Source organism: Magnolia sinica, chromosome 1 (genome assembly GCF_029962835.1).
Source record: "Magnolia sinica isolate HGM2019 chromosome 1, MsV1, whole genome shotgun sequence".
Taxonomy (NCBI): domain Eukaryota; kingdom Viridiplantae; phylum Streptophyta; class Magnoliopsida; order Magnoliales; family Magnoliaceae; genus Magnolia; species Magnolia sinica.
This window is the reverse complement of record NC_080573.1, coordinates 88,805,310-88,819,402: the sequence shown is the minus strand read 5'-3', so window position 1 is coordinate 88,819,402 and position 14,093 is coordinate 88,805,310.

Genomic DNA, 14,093 nt, shown 5'->3' with positions numbered 1-14,093 from the left:
TGGGATTCACCAACTAATAGTTTAAACCCGTTGATTGGTGGTCTAAAAAGGAATTGAGATCATTTCACATGATCTCAAACATGGACGGGTCACATTTCAACGGTCAATCTCAGCCGTTGATGAAACTTGGGATCCTACAATCATTGCTATAATTTTCGCCCCCTCCTAAGTCAAAGTGTATTAAAGTGTGTCATGTTACCATAACCCAGGTCCATTTTAATCCAAATCATGCTTTGATACCAACTTGTAACACCATGAAAAGTGGGGGTCGAGCAAAGCTCAACTCCAGAGTTTGGATACATCACCTATGCAACATAGATAATGATGTTTAAATGTTGTCCATATTAGTGCATGAAACATGAGTGAGATTACACTAAATCAGCATATCATACTCCAGAATTAATGTAAGCAAGCAAGCGGAAGACTGAACTAAATATATAAAGTATATACGTGTTTCATAACCTCCGGAGTATGAACGTGCTACCGAGCTGAATATATATATAATTTGTCTCAAAATATACAAAATGACAAAATGTGAATGTACGACTAATCCATATAATCCATATAATCCATAAAATCCCGGCGATACAGCTCTAGGTCTATACAGAGCCGCACGAGAGCTGCACGTAGGAAGACTACTCGTCTAAGAAATTCAGCTCCATCGCGTAAGCTCATCAAAACCTGCATCTAAATCAGAGTCTGGTTGGTGTTTTAAAACACCGTCCTAGAGTGGGAGTGAGTGATCAACTCAAGTATTATAAAGCAACTTAGTGGTAGTATAAGGCAAAGGTTAACAAGTTATCAATTCAATTAAGTAGTAATGATAAAGCAATATAACAATCACTTCCTAATTACTCTTGTTAATGCAGGAATGATATGCAGTAATGATGATGCCCTTGCCTGCACTCCCTCGGTGACTTAATCTAACGATCGCGCATGGCAAACTCCCTGAATGTGCGCTTCCTCGCCAAAGCACATACAATGCGGTGAATGATCATGTTAGCCAAGTAATTAATTAGGCTTGTTCATATAGTTGATTTGGGAAGCTAAGGTACCTCCCTTTTTATCATTTACCCAAACAAGGATCCATCTAGGGTTGTCAATCTAGTTAATCACATACGAAAGGCAAGTTGTAAGGGCATCACCCCTAATGAAAGCAGTGGATAGGAAAGTTTAAGAGTTTATACTTAAGGTTGTTACGGGGAGGCTCGTCACCTCAGCGTAAGCCTAATTTATACTCGAGGTCACTATGTGAGGCTCGTCACCTAAACGTAGGCCAACAGGTCGAATACGGTGTCCCATACACCACCACATTCGGCTCACAAGTTTGGGTTGCTCACAGTCACTACAGGGAGGCTCGTCACCCCAGTGTAGGCAGACAGCTCGACCATGGTGTCCCATACAACACCATGCCCGGCTCGTGAATCTCAGTAGATCTTCGTACCATTGTTAAAACGGGTTTTACATTGGTAAGCAGTACCTTAGATTCAAGCAGTAGCGTCCATACATGGTAAACACCCAATAGGCCAATCGGGTTATTTGACAAGTTCGATTGGTACGAGCACATGCTGAATTAATCGACATGGAGCGTGTAAGCACTCCACGTGGCCTAACTACTGTAAAAAATCATCGTACGACTCAGATTCATCAAACGTATCCAATGTGGCGAGACTAGTTCGACCACTTAATCGGGAACCGTTACCAATTGCTTGGACTACGTAGTAGTCCCAATCATACTCAAATGCAATAGGTAGTCACATGTGATAATCATAACAATATTTAACAAACAATTCAAACATAATTCTCATTTGAGCATTTTATTAAACACATTGAACATGTTATTATACATATGCATTTCTTCCATAAATCACTTAGTAGTAATTTAGATTACATGAAGGAAACTATAAATTTGGATAGGGTAGTTGAGAATCCTATCTCAACACCCTTATTCAATACAATTCATCAAGTAATTTCTCATTCAAACATTTTATCAAACACTTAGACTACACATTGCTACATACATGAAATAAATTAGTTATAGCATATATTATGGCAAATCCTTTCACAAAGGAGTTATCATACGTACAACAAACATGGATTCTAGATTAATAGTCATGGCAAGCACAAATCATAATTACAATTTCATTCAAACATTTCAACAAACACATGAATGCAGTATATATTCACATAGTTCACACACATATATAATTTATCAAATACATCGTAACTAAGATCATATGGAAGCAATCAAGTCAGACATAAATCATTGCTGACATCGAAAGCCTTAAAAACCATAACGTAAATGTTTATAGTCCACACCTGCCGTTAGATTTCTTGTTTTGAACTCAGTTCGAATCCTACGTCCCCGTATATAGAACAATGGTACCCAAACATCAAAATAAGTTAGTTATTTCGCTAATTCCTCTATTTGGATTCCTGAAACAAGATTAGGGTTAGGATTTCTTACTCAAATCGAAGTTAGAATCGACGGTGTAGCGATGGTGGGGTGGTGATTCAATACGTGGTATAATGGGAGTGAATCCCAACAACGATCGACTGATCTCTCTCTCTGCTCCTCACTCTTTTCTCTCTTCTCTCCCCTAGGGTTAGAGAAATTCACTAGGTATCTTTCACTCAGTCTACCACTAGAGCTATGGATCTGGGTGTAGATAAATACATCAAGGAGGGCCCCACCCACACGTGTGGGGTGGGCCACGTCCTAGATGGACGGTTGGGATGACATACAAACATCATGGTGTGTCCCACATGGATGGGGTCTACCGGTAGATGGCGTGGATGTAAGCATCATGGTGGGTCACATGCCTCATCATCATCATTACCATGCAAAGAAGGAAAAGAGAGAGAGAGAGAGAGAGAGAGAGAGAGAGAGAGAGAGAGAGAGAAAAGGAGAGAACGGATGGTGATGGAGGGACTCTGCCACTATGGGTCCTCCATGGTTACAATACATACATAAAAAATGGGTCCTATCACAAGTAGGCCTTCTAATAGAAAATCAGCTATGGATCACCCACCTATTGGCCTCCTTCTTAGTCCGATGGAACGTCGAACTCCTTGGCTTGATTTCAACAAAAGATGATGAAGTTTTAATGGTTGAGACGGAGATGAGAGGGTAGGAAGTGGGCCACATTAGAGCTTCTCCATGAGATCTTGGGAAGCTCAAACATTGGAGCTTGGTTCGCTTGGGAGTGAAGAGAGAAATGAGAGGGATAGAGAAATGATGGGTGAAAAGGGATAGGATGGGTGGAGACAGAAAGAGTTGACTTTGGGAATGGGAAAGAGATGGGTTGCTTGTACTTGTGGTATGGTGTTGTGTACTTGGTTGAGGTGATTGATTGATTGATGTGACATGTTGTAAAGATTCTCTTAGAATTCGTACGCATGACATTTTTCTCGAACTGAACACAGGCCCACATCTCTTGACCAGGGTATCGAATTGGCGTACGAGTCACGGCATCGGAACCGTTGCAACGTTGCGGTCAATAAGCTACAAGTCTCAGGTCGAGCCAACTCTGAAATATGAGATACATCTCAGGGTCATGCGCAAATGTCGATAACAGATCACGGATCGCAAGAATTCGACCAGGAGAACCGTGGAAGCTTACAGAATGGTACGAGCTAGGATATGGGCCTTAAAGCTTCCCTTCCTAATAAAAATTTTGTCCTCGAAATTTATACCACAACATAACTAAAACAAAGCTCACCAATGGAGAGAAATCCTACCACTATAGATATAATGATCAAACACCTAAGAGATGGGGACAATGCCTATGAATATTAACCCCTTACTCCCAAGACGCCTTATCAGCTCTATGATGATCCCACTGAACCTCGGATCCTTGATCAGAGACGATCGAAACTTGAATACTTTGTAACCTCACAATCTCATTGGTATGGAGGTATATTAGAAAATCTTTAAGTTATTCAGACTCGAGGATCTAACCATTCTAAGTTCTCAACAATCATAGAGTGTAGGGCAGCTATTAGCAAATATGTGATGTTATCCTTAGGTATTCCCAAGTTATAGTTTGATACCAACTTCTATCACTCCCCAAACCCAGAGATCAGACTTACAGGAATTCCGATCATCGAATCCGGTGCCAACAGCCTCCGTAATACCCAATTCTTAGCTCCTAGTGCCATACGCCAAATTCTGAACTTAGGATCCTATAAGGAGGATTTTTCAACTTACATTTATCTTATAAGAAGCATAACCACAAGTTTACCCAAATCATAAAGGCAACATCATCATCACATATTCACTAATATAATCATTTGAATACAATGCTGAAAGGGAAATACATTTATCACAAATCAAAGCTCCAGATGTCCCCTACATGCTCCAAGCTCAACGCTGTTGCAACCTAACGCCACCTGCATTCATCTATCGTGCATAAGCTTATAGAAATCTTAGTGGGGGGTGAAAGTGTGTGCATAAGGTAAGTGACAAGTAAGCAATATCAGAGTAATCAGAGTAAGCGAAAAATATTGACAAGCCCATAAATCATACAATATCAGAGTAATGCGAAAACATGTTGATAAGCCCATAAATACCACTAGCCTTATCCAGACTATGCGATGGAAAAATATAATAAAAATAATATCATATACTGATGAAGTGATGTAGATTAGCTATGCAATGTGGAGACAGTAAGCCAAATATCAGATGTTGATGATGCAATGCAATACACAAATCCTGATGAGTCTACGAATGCTGTCAGCCGTATCTAGGCCCTTTAAATATAGAAACATGGCAACCCAAAATACTAAATGCCGCAGATGCAATGTAATATGTGGTTCGAATGAAATGACCAACTAGAGTGAAGTCGGGATGATAATACATAGTATCGCAGGCTATAGGGTCCATCACAAGGGACTTCTATCCAAACCAGTCTCTTACCTAAATTTGGATAGCTAGACTTAATGTAGTAGACTACTGATCTGAGGTTAGTCGTGTGCCCAACCGAAATCCTTGCCATTACGATGGTACACAACAATTAGTTGTGAACCACCAGCCCGAGTGGATAGTGAAGGAATGAATGAGTGAATATGCAACTCCTACTTAATAAGTCCACATATCAGTACGGTTCCTCTCTGAGAAATCACTGGGGTCTATTACACTACAAACAAGATTGCTGCTCCATCACACGAAACAAGGTGAGTGGAAAACCTCACTATCCGCCTACCAATATCGGGCCTGGCTCATCGATAGCAGACCCATTCCTCGAACTGGTCAGACTCAGACTAGCATTGCCCCCTCCTCTTGGGCAGGTAAGGTCGTACCCCCTTCCAATTAACCACGACATAGTGGGAGAAGCGACCTAACGGTATACGGCCCTCATGCGCTCGTGCATCCACTCAGTTTAGACATTGGAGCAACCTCTGGAACCAAGAGGGTTTAGGGACTTTCACACAGGGATATCTATAACACCCCATGTAGAACAGATTTCTGGTGTCCCATCTGGCCATCCACGATATGCAAGTGGCGGTTACAACCCTGATGTCGCTAGGGCATATGGTGGTCATATCACAAAATGCAAGATGCATGAGTCATACCATCCAATTATGCATCCAACCTACACGTACCATGCGCTCATGTGGGCAACTCCTCCTATCAGGGAGTCTCATAATAATCTGCTCAATGGCATGTGCTATGATCAATCATTCCTCATATCAGGCATACATATATTGTGCATGGGCATAGGTCGTGGAGCTATACTAAGCATGCTATATGATGATGGTGTACTTTCCTTATATCAAGGATAAGCCTAGACAGCCTACTCATAATAAGAATGGGCCTCACAATGGGCCCAAGGGAAGGTCACAATGTGGACATCTAACCATCATTGCCCATCAATGTGGTCATTTAACCAACATCGCTCCCAAGTAGTGGCCCACATAAATATCATTACATACATTATAGTGAAATCACACATTACATTGATCCGCACCTTCATCACACTGGGCCTCACTCATGGGCCACATATACACCACATCGGGTCTCGCCATACGGGCCACAAATACATCACAATGGGCCTTATCAAATGGGCCACAAATACATCACAACGGGCCACATACTCGAGCCTAATACACATCACAATGGGTTGCATGACATGGGTCTAATATACATCGCAATGGTTTGCTGACACGGGCCTAACATACATTAAGTTGAGACTCATCACATGGGCCTAATATGCATCGCAATGGGCCGCATGACATGGGCTTAATACACATCACTATGGGCCTCAGCACATGGGCCATAAATACATCACATCGAGCCTCACTCATGGGCCACACATACATCACAATAAGCCTCGCCACATGGGTCATAAATACATCACATCGGGCATCAAATATACATCATAGGTGGGCCTTGCACATAAAGCAAGTAGGCCTTGAAAACTGCTGGACAACAAGGATAAAACATATATCACGATGGTCCCTTGTCCCTGTACGGCATGGATGAAATCACACATTAAGGTGGATCACATGTTACACGGACGGAGTGGATAAAACATACTTTGTGTGGGGTCCAAGTCCCATAGACGATCGGGATATAAGGCACATACATCACCTGTGTCCCATGTGGACATCAGGGATGAAACACGTACATTATGGCAAGCCCACTGTCCCATGCTGGAAGGTGCGGCAGATACATCACGAAGGTGGGCCCAAGGTGTAAGTATGATGATGCTATGGTATCACATACTCATAATCAATATCGATAACCGGCCTATACAATCGGCCACGACAATCGGAATCGACCTCGACAATCGGAATCGGCCTCGACAATCAGAATCGGCCTCGACCATCAGAATCATCCTCAATATCAGAATCGACCTCAAAAATCAGCACTGATAATCTGCATCGATAATCGACACCGACAATCAGCATCGATAATCGACACCAACAATTAGCACATAATCAAGGCAGGGTCTATAGATGAACAGCCGATCAACCATAATATAAAGATCGGCCCTCGGCCATGGTTATATCAAATCCGATAGCACGGAGACATCTGTCCATGGTGAATGGGGCCCACTTATTTAGGTTAACCCATTAAGGAAATGATGAGAATGGGCCTAACAAGGCCTGAGGAAAGGTCACAATGTGGACATCCAACCATTATTGCCCATTAATGTGGACATCAAACCAACATTGCTCCCAAGGGATGGCCCTCGTAGGGCCAAACATATGGTGGGCCCATGGCCTCACACAAAGGCCTAATATACATCGTAATGGGCCTTGTACAGGGTTACATACACATCACTATGGGCCACATCACATGGTCCTAATACACGTCATGGTGGACCGCATCACATGAGCCTAATACATGTCACGGTGGGCCACATCACATGGGCCACACCAATAGGCCTCAAATACAATAAGTAGGCCACATTAATGGGCCTCATATAAAACATATCGGGCCTCACCATCTAGGCCATAAATACATTACCACCGGCCACACCCATGGGCTTCGAATACATCACAATGGGCCTCGTCTATGGGCCTTAAATACATCACAATTGGCCTCGCCCATGGGCCTCGACGCTGGGCCTCATATATAATGAGTGGGCTGTATCATATGTGCCTCATACATATCAAATAAGCCATATTATATGGGCCGCACCAGTGGGCCCCATATACATCAAGTGGACCACGTCCATGGGCCGCACCAATGGGCCTCATATACATCAAGTCAGGCCCACCCTTATGTATTTTTTTGAGATCCGACCTATTCATAAGTTAATATAGAGCTGAATGAAGTGAAAACAAAATATCAGCTTGATTGGAAACTACTGTGGCTCATAAGAAGTTTGAACGGAGGATGTCGCTGTCGCCATTAATTTTCAATGCTGGGGTCCACTTGAACTTTAGATCTGGCTCATTCTTTCGCCCGTGCCATAAAATGATATTTCAAAATGGTTGGATGGTTTGTATACAACACATGCATCATGGTGGGTCCCATAGATAGACAGCGTGGATGAAACAGGTGGAACCCACGAAGCTTGCTATTGTCTGTACAGCAGCCAACGGTGGGGTCCACATAGCAGGACGGCGTGGGTTACACCCACACATACCACAGCTGTAGACCTGTAGACGTCAATAGGGCAGCTATATAGCTGTCGAACATGTAGCTATTACTGCTTTAAAGAGGCAGAGGTGGGTCCCAAGTAGGCCCCACCCTCATAGATATATATAATACATATATATATAATATTATATATCATATTATATATTACTATAATACAATATAATATATTAATATTATATTTAATATATTACAATTTCTAGGCCCTGGACGGCCTAGACATACACATACATCATGGGTAGCCCCACACATGGGGTGGGGATGCTCCACACGCATCACGGTGTGGCCCATCTAAATGGGTGGGTCCCATGGACCCCACTGTCTGTTCACACCTCATTGTCAGCACACACTCCACCGTCAGTCACACCTCACTGTTAGCCACTCCCACTGTCAGTGTTGAAACGAGGTATCTTTCACTCAATCTACCACTAGAGCTATGGATCTGGGTGTGGATAAATACAACAAGGAGGGCCCCACCCACACGTGTGGGGTGGGCCACGTCCTAAATGGACGGTTGAGATGACATACAAACATCATGGTGTGTCCCACATGGATGGGGTCCACCGGTAGATGACATGGATGTAAACATCATGGTGGGCCACACGCCTCATCATCATCATTACCATGCAAAGAAGGAAAAGAGAGAGAGAGAAAGAGAAAAGGAGAGATCGGATGGTGATGGAGGGACCCCGCCACTATGGGCCCTCCATGGTTACAATACATACATAAAAAATGGGTCCCATCACAAGTGGGCCTTCTAATAGAAAATCAACACTGGATCACCCACCTATTGGCCTCCTTCTTAGTCCGATGAAATACCGAACTCCTTGGCTTTGATTTCAACGGAAGATGATGAAGTTTTGATGGTTGAGATGGAGATGAGAGGGTAGGAAGTGGGCCGCATTAGAGATTCTCCATGAGAGCTTGGGAAGATTATACATTGGAGCTTAGTTTACTTGGGAGTGAAGAGAGAAATGAGAAGGAGAGAGAAGTGATGGGTGAAAAGGGATGGGATGGGTGATAGGTATAAGGAAGGGATAGGTGGAGAGAGAGAGAGTTGACTTTGGGAATGGGAAAGGGATGGGTTGCTTGTACTTGTGGTATGGTCATGTGTACTTGGTTGAGGTGATTAATTGATCGATGTGACATGTTGTAGAGATTCTCTCATAATTCGCATGCGCGGTGTTATCCTCGAACTGAACGTGGGCCCACATCTCATGGCCAGGGTATCGGATCGGCGCACGAGTCGCGGCATTGGAACTGCGGTGACGGTGCGGTCAATAGGGTATAAGTGTAGGATCGAGCCGACTCTGAAATATAGGATAGGTCTCAGGGTCGTAGACAAATGCTGATAATAGATCGCAGATTGCCAAAATTTGATTGGGGAGGACCGTGAAAGCCTATGGAACGGTACAGGCTAGGATATGAGCCTTATAGGAGGTCTACAATTTGGACATTTAACCACCATTTTCTCCTAGAGTGCGGCCCGCTATAGGAACTATCTCACAATGGTGCCCATGGCCCTTGCAATAGCTAGAAAATAAATGGGCAGCATTCATATTATCTCATACATCATGGTAGGGTTCAAGGGATGACCCATGGTCTACGTACATCAAGGTGCGATACATGGGGCAACCCATAGCCCAGGAAAATGGATGGACAGGATATATATATATATATAGTACATCCATCATGGTGGCCCTTTTGGGCAGCCCATATGCTCTAGGAAACAGTTAGGCAAGGTATATAACACATACATCATAGTGGGCTTTACAGGTCAGCCCATGATTCAACAAAACGGAGGGGCAGCGTGTTTATATAAGACATGCAACAAAGTGGTGTCCTAGTGGCTAGATGTCCAGCCCATTTGGGCCAGATGGACGTCCAAAAATCTCGACAGTCAAGATAGCACATACATAAGGTGGACCTGACAAGGTAATGGGGCCCATGGCCTTAAAAATGGCCTAGCAGTTGTGTATGGAACATATACATCAAGGTGGGCCTCTGCTCAACATAAATGGGCAGCAAGGATATAAAATATACAGCAGGTGTGCCTGCATATACATAGCAGGTGGGCCCTACACATACAAAGTAGGTGGGCCTTGCTGGTCACCCCACTGACGGATGGTCCGAATAAAATACTTCTTAGTGGTCCATACACATCACAAAATGGGCCCTCCCCACCAGATGGACAGCATGGATAATATACATACAACATGGTAGGCCTGCTGCTGGACATCCAAGTAACTAGATATTATATTTATATATATATATATATATATATATATATAAGGTGGATCCCACCATCCATCTGCTGGGTGGTGCAAATATAACACATACGTCATGGTAGACCCCATCATCCTAGCTAGACGGTGAGGCTAAAACATGTATATCAGGGTGGATCCCACCGTCCCTTGCTGGACAGTGGTGATGCAACACATACATCAGGTCAGGGCCCACCATCCCATCTTGATGGTGTGATGAAACACATACAACATGGTAGGGTCCACGTCCAGGGACTGGATGGTGCGGACAAAACACTTACATCAGGTGGGGTCCACATCCAAGGACTGGACGACATGGGTAAAACACATTCATAAGGTGGGTCCACTCCCATGGACTGGATGACATGGATAAAATACATTCATCAAGTGGGTCCATGTAACGTTTTGGAAAAATCAGTACTAGGACCCGAGTACCACCTCAGGTAGAACCACCTAAAGATTGTGTCCTGTCGTAACTTAGACAGAAATTAATTAAGTACTAAACTAAATAATTAGTGGATTTAGCTCGGGCCACCATTTCCACAAATGAGAAGGCTTAAAACCATTAATACCACTAACTCAGCGTCACCCAAAGACCTAGGAGAAATCCCAAGAGCCTGTCGCTCTTCGGAGTACATTGAAAGCCCATATCGGACCTAGACCGCACATCGAGAGTCTGATGACCGTGAATCTATATGATTATGTCTGTCTTACCGGGCTTGACAACCATTGTGAGAATCGAGCCCAGATGGTGTCCAAAAACACATAACTTGAATCCTAAGTGAAGTGTGTGAGAAATGAGGATATCTTTAGAAAATGAAATGAAACTTAAGTGAATTGGGTCATTCACTCTCACACGAAATTAAGAATTTTGGACCATCAGTTTTTGACCAAACTTCATCCATGGGAAAAGAAAATTTTCCTACACATATCTGTATAACTGTGGCCCTAATCGAGTATGACCGTTGATCTGACACGGGTCCTCCACGATCAATTAGCTTATCCGATCACACCGAAATCATATCCTGGCATGGATCCATTGTCAGAGAACTTGCCCTATGATGTATGTGAGTAGTGGGCCTCCCCATGAGCCCTGTTTGTCAAAAACAACTGCCTAAAGTGTATAAACCATGTATATAGTGGCCCTAGGGCCATTTGCATCATGTCTGGGCTTATAAATAACCCTTATATCACCCCACCTCTCTCATATACGAATTTCTCTAAACTCTAAGGGAGAGAGAGAGAGAGAGAGAGAGAGAGAGAGAGAGAAGAAGAGAAAAGAGGAAAAAGAAAGGAAGGCTTTTGGGAGATCATTGCAGGAATCCTCTCCCACGACTCCATGCACCGAATCACCACCTCGTTATGCTATACAATCTATTTCGGCTATGATTTTGGGTAAGAAAACCTAACCCTAATATCGTTGTAGAGATCTAGATTGATTAATCAGTAAACTAGCTAACATATTTCATTATTTAGGTGCCCGACGTTCCATTTTTAGGAACGTAGAATTCGAACCGAGTTCGAATCGAGTATTCCGATGAAAGGTGTAGACTATAAACACTTAGGTTATGGTTATTAATACGTTTAATATCAGCTAATGATTTATGTCTGGCTTGATTGTTACCATATTATCTTAGATACACCATTTTCGATATATTATACATGTATGAACTATGTTAAACAAAGATGCATCCCATGTCCTTGTTGAAATGTTTGAATGAACATGTAAACATGACTTGTTCTTGCCATGACTATTGATCTAGGATTCATCATTGTCATATGCATGCTGATTTCCCTGTGCAAGGAATTGCTAAAATATATGGTGTAACTAGCCTAGTCTATGTAATTGGTGAAGTGTAGCCTAAGTGTTTGATAAATTGTCTGAATGAGAAATTATTGATGATTTGTATTTACTAGGAGTATTAAGATAGGATTCTTAATTACCTTATTCATATGTATAGTTTCTTTCATGTAATCTTATTTGCTTCTACACAATTTACGGATAAAATGCAAGTGTTAAGTAATATGTTCAATGTGTTTGATGAAATGCTAAAAGGAGGAATTTACTTGGATTGTTTGTTAAATGCTGAAATAATTATCACATGTGTTTACCTATTGCATCTGAGTAAAATTTGGTCTACAGGGTAGACTAGGCCCCATTCGAGTGGCCGAATTAGTCTCGCCACATTGGATATATTCGATGAATTCAGGTCGCATGACGATTGTTGACAATGGTTAAGCCACGAGGGGTGCATATGCGCTCCATGTAGATTAAGTCAGTATGTGCTCATACCAATCGAACTTATCTAATAAACTGATTGGCCTATTATGTGTTTACCATGTATGGACACCACTGTTCCCCGTAGTGACCAGTAAGCAACTCATACTCATGAGCCGGGCATGGTGGTATGGGACACCATGCTTGTACTATTGGCTTACGCTGAGGTGACGAGCCTCTTGTAATGACCGCGAGTATAAACTTTTAAATTTTCCTATCGACTGCTTTTCATTGGAAGTGATGACCCTACAACTTGCATATCGTATGTACGTGACTAGGAGTGATGAACCTAAATGCATCCTTCGGTTCGGGTCAATGATATAAAGGGAGGTACCCTAGCTTCCCAAATCTATTATATGAATGAGATTAATTAATTACTTGGCTAACATGGCCATGCATCATACTGCATTAGTTAAGATGTGCTTTAAAGGTGATGAAATTGAACCACAGGCAGTGCTGTCATATGCGAAATAGGTTGTCGGAGTCACTTTTTGAGGGAGCTTTGATGCGAGGGCATACATCATTACTTGAACTCCATTCCTACATTAACAAGAGTAGTCAGGAAGTGATTGATATGTTGCTTTATCATTACTGTTTGATTGACTTGATAACATATTAACCTTTGCCTTATAGTACCACTGAGTTGATCACTCACTCCCACCCTGGGATGGTGTTTTAAAACACCAACCAGACTCTGGTTTAGATGCAGGCGTTGATGAAGTCTATGCAATGGAGCAGGACTTCATGGATGAAGAGGAGTTCTCCTACTTTTAGCTCTCGGGCAAGTCTATGTAGACCTCATGCTGATACATAGGGAACACTGGGATATTTGGCTTAGATGGACATCTTACATTTCCACATTTTGTATCTTTTAAAATAATCCATGTACATATTTAGCCCGGTTCCATACTCATACTCTGGAGGTTGTGAAACACTTATACACTTAAATATATATGCTTCATGCTTCCGCCTGCTTAGTTTAATTATATCCAGAGTTTGATATGTTGTTTTAGTATAATCCCACTCATGTTTAGCTCATTATTATGGATGAAATTTGAACATCATTATCCATATTGCATAAGTGATGTGTTGGATCTCGGGAGTAGAGCTTTGCTCGACCCTTAAAATTCAGGGCGTTACAGTCCACGTGGTGGCCTACCAGCATTTGGATCAAGCTGATATTTGTGTTTTCTCTTCTGTCTATGTTTGTCCAAATGGACAAGCATGTGGGCCTGCCACTGGACATCAGCAAGGTGGGCCTTATAAGTGGACGACATGGATATAACACATAAATCATAGTGGTGTCCATGTGGTGGGCCACACGTCCCCGCACCAAGCTAATATTTGTGGTTTCACCCCATCTAAACGGTCAGCAAGTGGGCTTGAAATTTGGACAACAACATGGTACTGCATGTTATAGCCCATAAGACTGCTAGATGGT